This window comes from Quercus lobata, chromosome 8, assembly GCF_001633185.2.
Source record: "Quercus lobata isolate SW786 chromosome 8, ValleyOak3.0 Primary Assembly, whole genome shotgun sequence".
Classification (NCBI taxonomy): Eukaryota; Viridiplantae; Streptophyta; class Magnoliopsida; order Fagales; family Fagaceae; genus Quercus; species Quercus lobata.
In genome coordinates this window covers 22,657,731-22,665,613 of record NC_044911.1, presented here as the reverse complement: position 1 = coordinate 22,665,613, position 7,883 = coordinate 22,657,731, and positions in this window count along the sequence as shown.

The window sequence follows — 7,883 nt, the reverse complement described above, 5'->3', positions numbered from 1 at the left end:
ATTCTTATTAACAGCAAAATTATTAGTTGGAATGCATAAATTGAATAAATATGAAACTTAGAGAACTCAATTGAACAAAAGTAAAATTAGAAGTCTAAAATGAATTTTGGTCAAACTTAGAACAATTTGCATTTTAGAAAAAAATTATAACCTTTATAAATTAAAAATAAAATGAAAGAAAGAGTGGGATATTTTATTTTTAAAATACCACATCAAATCGCCACATAAGTCCCATAATGCGGAATTCAAGTTTACTAAACTTGATTTTCACTTGGAACTCGAATTTCAGAAAGTGCTACATAACTAAATAAGTTTAAATAAAGGCTTTTAAGTAATTAAAAAAAATTGCAAAAACAGAATATTTAGCAATTAAGCCGTTGATTCTTAATATTTAATAATATTATCTTCTCATAAAGAAAAATAAATATATTTAATATTATGTGGGATTAAGTGATAGTGCCGCAGTAATTATATCGTTTATGATATCTTCTATATGTGGTCATACCTCAACTCCTCTTCCCCCACTATCTATTAATTGACCTATCAAAAAGTTAATGATTTGTGAGAATGAAAAAAGAAAAAGAAAAAGAAGTTATGTGAGATGGAAAAAAATTGCACACTAATAAACCATTTACTCCATCACTGGAGGGGGGAGGGCATGGCCCCTTGGATTTATAAAAAATCCCCTACTCCCTCTAGCAGTTTATATATATACTCTTATTGTCCTCTTGAAAAAATAAAAATTCTTGACTTTGCCATTGTGCTCCTCCTTTATAATTGTCTTCTTCTCTAGAGATTTAAGCTCATGTTCTGTACTTTTTTTTTTTTTTTTTGAGAAACAGCTCATGTTCTGTACTTAATAGCATAAACAAATGATGATTCCATTGAAAAAAGAAAAAGAAAAATCAAATTATGTGACTTGTTAGTGTCCAAGGGTGAAATGTCGGAGACATTTTGCCAAACCTCATGAGAGGGCATTGTAATTTTCCAATAAAAAAAAAAATGTAACTGGTTTCTAGATCATTGGACTTTCTCACGATTGTGGAATTATCTTCCCTCCCAAAACAATGGCATTTGGTTTTGATTGAACCCGTACTTTTGGATGATTCTTCAGTTGTTGTCTAAGAATCTTGTTGTTTCTGGTTGATGAGGCATTATTGGAAATTCACATGAAAATGGGGTCAAAACTTATCTAGATCTACAGGAAAATGGTCTAGTCTCTAGTGTACTTGCTGGATTGTTGGGAATCTTGGGATCTTTGAGATTGCGTCAAACTAGCTTTAAAGATTAGTATCACTCATTTGGAGATTGAGTTTGATCCTTCTATTTTGGTCTAATAGTGCTGCTAATAATGCTAATTTTTATATGTCTTCTCATTTTTTAGTAGCTTGCTGCACAAACTATCCAACCAACATGAAAGCTAACAATTTGCACAAGCACTAGGAATAGGAGCAACCCAGTAGATTGTCCTTTTTTTTTAGTGTTTTTGGAATCACTCTTTTTATGTTTGGAACCAGCCTTGTGCTTGAACTATATTTTCATAGTTTAATCTATTTCCCCTTTCTATTTTTCTATATTTATGTTTAGATTTTTGGTCTGAAAAATAATGTTGGATTGCAACTTTAATTAATAGACATGAGGGTGCTTTTGTAGTTTCTGGCTATGTTTATTTGGGACTCTTGCTCCAACTTAGCTCTTTGAATTTAAGCCCTAAAATATGTGATAATTGCTTAAAATTACACTATTATCTTAGTTTTGATATGCAATATCACATTTATTTTATGTTTAATTACACATAAATATGTGAGTTTGAAATTTTTCTTTGAAATATACTCATTACGTGTATTTTTCTCTTAAGAAGATTAAAACTAATTAGCTAATCATGTAGCCACGAAAATCCAAAGGTCAAGATCAATTGGGTCATGGTTTTTGAAATATTAAACAAGTCAAATATGTGTGAAAATAAATAAATGGAAAGAAAGAAATTCGTTTAAGGAAAAATTGGCAAATTCGTGATATAGAAACATCCTGCACTATCTTGGTATTTTTGCCATAACTTTTGCATAGATGTTTGATTGACTTCATTCTTGCAGCCATGAAAAGAGGACTCGAATATCTACAACTTTTTAAATCACTGCAAATTTGGAAACAGAAAATGTTTTGGAGTTCAAACGTAGGCTAAATGTTAACAGTGAAAAAAGCTTCGAAAGTTAAGGTATTCACATCCTAAATTTAAGGGATTTTCATCTTTTTCTTAGGAGACCACTGAGGTTATAGAGGCATAAAAAACCCCAAACATTTGTCATCTTTAAAAAAAAAAAAATTATTTTATATGTTTAGCATTAGTTTTTATGGATTTATTTTGCATAACTATGTCTATGTGTGGCTAAATCTCTAGCTAGGGTTAGAAGTGTGTTGAGGGTCATTTTTGAGAATCCAAGTAGAAAAAAGAAAGCCCAACGACAAGGGCAGCAAAGAATTGGCAAACAGATGGCAAAACCATTAGGCCCAAACAGTAAGAATAATGGATCACAGGCCCATGAAATAAACAGATAGGCCTTAAAGAGGCAAGTGGGCTTAAAGAAGCCTGGAAAGAGAGAAATAGCATACTCATAGGCAGTATATGATGTAGAAAAGTGAGAAAAGGCTACTGCAAGCCCAAAGTAATGCAAACAAAGAAAGTAAGGGGTAAATGGTAGGCCCATGAACCCCCATGATGAGAATAAGGTAATTGGGTCAAGAAAGCCCAATGAAGTTAGTAAAAGCCCATTAGAATGCAGAGTTAGTAAAAGGACCAAGGAAGCCCAAAGAAAGCAAATGGGCCAAGGATGCCCAAGAGGAAGACAAAAGGGACACAGGAGCCCATAAGTAGGAAAACCAATGGTTATACCAAGTCACTAGGGGAAAGAGTAAACGGCTGGTCTAAAGAGACCCAGCAGGAATGAGTCATTACAGCAGGAATGACAGAGTAATATGATAGGAAATGAGGGTAATCAAGAAATGGGCCGAAAGAAATGTAAGGCCCAATATCAAATAAAGCCCAGCTCCTCAGGGGAGCGGGAAATCGAAAAGTAGCTCACATAAAAGGTCAAAAGGAATGGATGACAGACTATGCAGGCAAGCTTCCAGACCACGGCAAGCGAACGACCAGCAGACAGATTTTGTACACACATGAAAGGGAGGCATGCGCAAGGCCCAGACACCACCAGCCTGTACCCAGCCAATACAGGGCATGGTGAGGTTGTGGGTTAGAGGTAAGAGGTAAGAGGGCATGATTTGGTGATGGGGAGAGGGGAAAAATTTATTTTTGAGGTTTCGGTTCAGGCTCTTTTGGGGGAAGTGTTCTGCTGGGATGACATATTACCAAAAGAAGTAAGCTGAGTTGGAACCACTAGGTGCATGCCATGAGGGATAGGGAGAGAGAAAGAACCCAGACTGTAGCAAGAAAGGGTGCCACGGCAGACAAATAAACAAAATACCCTTATTTGTCTGGTGATGGGAAGGTAGCACGCAAAACAGACCAGTGGTGGTGGCAAGTACTCCCAGACCAAACAAAGGTGGTTAAGGGCTAAAACAATAAAATACAGTCACGGCAGGTACTATAAAAAGACCCTTACCGTGAACAGTAAAAAAAAAGAAAACAGAGCAACAACGGGAACCATAACTAAGAAATAGGAATTCGAAAAGAGATACCAGGAAATAGAAAAGAAACGAGTGTGAGGGAAAGAAAGAAAACAACCAGAAAGAAAATAGAGGGAGAGTTAGAATGACAGGCATGCACCGGTAGATGAATTCCCTCTCTCCCTCACGAAATCTTGCTCTCTGTCAAAACCAAAAGGAGCCCTTGTGCATCAACCATTCAAGTCTGTTTCCCTCAAGGTAATTAATCTCCACGGCAGGACTTTCCTAGGAGATTAATTGCGTTGAGAAGGAATATTATTTCCTCTCTGTTTTTGCTCCTGCGGACCAGATTTAAATTGATTTCTTTATCTCCTGATTAACCCATACATATTACTATTTGCTCCCTTTTGTTCTTTCTTTTTTGTAAAAGTGATTATTATTACTGTGATTGTGCTTGGGATCATTTGGTCATTTCCTACTAAGTAGCCAGATATATATATATATATATATATATATATATATATTTTGTTATTATGTCTGTCTACCACAACTTATTTGAAACAGCTCTACCTGCCGCAAGCACGTTCCTGGCAAACTAGGCATAGTTTGCGCACAAGCCGGACCAAATTAAGTTGCAGTTGGACCGGTCCCAACTCCTTTATCCAGAAAACTTGGGCCTAGTGCAGTAGGAAGCAGCCCAACACTACTAGCACAGCCCACCACCTTACAAAGTGAAACCTAATATTTTATCATGTGTTCTTGGGGTTATCTATGTGCTTTCTATGGATTGATAATTGAATTTAAGATTGATTTTACCATTTGGAACCACTGTATGTTGACAAATTCTTTAGATTTAATATGATTATTAGTTATATCAAATATTTGAATCCCTTCATGTTTGGGATTCAGCTTCCCTAAAAGATTGGGGTAAGATTATCTACTATGACCTCTTCTACAAACCCATCAAAAGTGAGAGTTTTGTGCACTGGATACAATCTTTATTTTTTATTTTTTATTTTATTTTTTAGTTTTTAATTTTAGATGTTTCTCTAAAAATAAATGTAAATTAATTATGTTTAAATTGTAGTCAAAGACTTATATATAAATTAATAGTTTCTTCTCCTTTTCCAATTCTAAATGATAAATAAGATGAATATTTGACTCATCAAAGTTATCAAGATACGATTACAGGTAGTGTATCAAATTAAAATAAATATTCAATTTGGGATGCTTGTTTAAGATAGATAGCATCAACACATTTGATAGGGCATTTTGATTGGACATTAAAATGACTAATTAATTGTAATTAGTTAAGTCCTTGTTTAATTATGTGACTTTGTGCATCAAATTATAATTGGTTATGTTATTAAAAAAAAAAAAAAAAAAGTCCCCCAAAAGGTTCTTTCTATGAAGATCCCACAAGTTTTTGATAAAAAAGTTCCTAAAAGGGATTTTATGAAAATCTCACGAGCTTTTAGTAAAAAAGTCCCTAGGAGGGATTTTGTAGAAATCTCAAAAGTTTTAAGTTTTAGAAAAATTCCTTAGAAGGGATTTAATAAGAGTATCATGAGTTTGTGTTTGTGTGTGTGTGTGTTTTTTTTTTTTTATTTTTTATTTTTATAAATTTTATTTTTATTATTTTTAAGTCTTGAAAACATTTTATTGGTGGAAACACATTTGTAAACAAACTTTGTAAAACTTTTTTTTTTTTAATTTTCGAAAATTATTGATAAACAATGATTTTTTTTTTTCCCCAAGCCATCTTGCTATGGGACCATAAATCTACCAGTTTAAGCATGGAGTGAAAATGTGAATCCATATGTATGTTCAAAGGGGCAACTAAATAGGTATATGTATAAATCACATAATCACAAATGCATCACATGAATCCAAATAGTAGGTGGCAAATATGTCATACATGCAACTATGAATCACATCATCAAGTCCAAATAAGCATGCAATCCAATTATATCCAAGAATGTTCTAAGTGACCTAAGCATTGAAATCCAATGTAGTCATGCAAGAATGAACAAAGAAACAAGCTAAGGTGGAAACTTTTTTTTTTTTTTGATAGAGTTTCAATCTATAGTGTCCGCTTTTGATGATTGCTCTCTTTATCGTTAAACCAAGACACTAATTGATTTTTGGTGTAAGTGTGGATTAAACCCCAAATCTCTTATTCAATCATCAGAGACTTTACTAGTTGAGCTAACCAGAACCCACAGCAAATGTGGAAACTTTAATATAAAAATAGAAGCTTTAATGCAAAAATATAAACTTTAATGTAAGATTGAACTATTAATGCAAAACAAGTAAACTTAAGTGCAAAATAGGAGCTTCAGTGTAAAGATTGAATCTTTAATGCAACTAGTGTATGATCTCGTGCATATGTACAAGTACATTTAAAAACAATCACAAATATATGAGTTCAAATTATACACAATGTTAGATTTACAACTTACACATTTTTTAAGTTATGAATTTCTAATATATGTATTGATTTCTCATTATATATATATATATATATATATATAAAAATATAATTTAGAATTTAATTGGATTCAGACTCTTCGGTTTTCACACTCAATAATTCACTTACCATAAAAATTAAAAAATTAGATGGGAATATGATACAAAATTGAACTTCAATTGAAATCCAATTTAGGATCTAATTGTATTTAGACACTTTGATTTTTGCACTTAATAATTCACTTAACACAAAATTTTAAAAATTATATGAGACATATGGCACAAAATTGGAATCTAATTTAAAATCTAATTGGGCTTTCTCTAAGCTTTGGCTTTAACCATATATAGATAGGAGTGAACTTTCATTCAAAGGTTGGAGCTTTATTGCAACAATTGAAACTTTCATGCAAAAAAATGTAAGCTTTCGTGCAAAATTTGGAACTTTACGTTCTGTTTGTTTTGATATAAAATATTTTCACATTTAACGGTGTTTGCTTTGTGGTAAAATAATTGGTTGAATGTAAACTATTTTCAGCCAAAGGAAAAATCCAAGGCAAAAAGTGTAAAATGTTTTACAATTGAAAAATCAGTAAAACATTTTACACTTTCTTCTCCCCTCTCACTCTTGACAATATCTTAGCTTCTTTTCTACCCCTTCTCACATTCTCTGTTCTTCTCTCCCACAACTTCGGTGAGTGCTCTCTCCCACAACCGAGCCAGTCACTCACCTATTGCTTATCACCCTCCATCTCTTGGTTCTTCTCTCCCTTTCCATCTCTCAACTTTTTTTGCTCACAAGGCCATAACCCTCTCATCTACCTTTCCCATCCCGCACAACCCATCTTACATCGATGGCCACCCACTAACCGACACCACCTACTACCGACACCAACCACGACCATCGGCGCTACCAACCTTTATCACGTCTCTTCCTTGCACAAACTCATCTTCCTCTCTCTCTCGCATCATCCCTTGGGTTCAATTGATGAGTGGCAGTAGTCTTGGGTTTTTGGTGGCTACCCCAATCTCGCCTTCGCTAGGTTGTTATATTTTAACATTAGGTTCCTTGTTTGTAGGGTTTTTTTTTTTTGGGTTTTTTGATCTGGTTTCATGGAGGTTTTTTTTGGCTCTTTGATATGGATTTTTGGTTGTTAGTGGTTGCTTTTCAATGGTTGGAGGCCGGTGGCTATTTTTTGAATGGTTGGTGGTGTTTTGGTGGCTGTTTTTCCTTCCAATGTGGATTTTTGGGTGGTGGTAGTTTGTATAACTATCTTGCATTTGGTGGGTTTTGAGAACTATGAAAATATTTTCATTTTACAATAAAACAAACATTGAAAAATGATTTCCATTGTATTTTCAAGTTGACAATCAAACACGATAAAATGAAAATATTTTATTTCGAAACAAACGGAGTGATGCGAACCTCAATTGACACGCTTTAAGACCCAACAAATAATATTGGAATACTTGTCCAAGAAAGCTAAAATTCAGATTTCGATAGAAACCCCGACCTAACGTTTATAAATGAAACGCAAACCAAAGGTATAAGTAACAGACCCCAACCTAATGATTATAACTGAATCACGAATCAAAGGTATAAAATTTGAACACCACAAGGAAGAATTTCTAATAAGTTCACAATTCTTGAAGAACTAAGAGAAGAAGCAAAACATCACATTTTTCTGATTTTTATTCAATAAATCTTCCATTACAATGAGTGCATGCTATTTATTAAACATGATTGAAAATAGGAAAATAGCTAAAAAAAACGTACTAAATAATAGAAGCCAAAA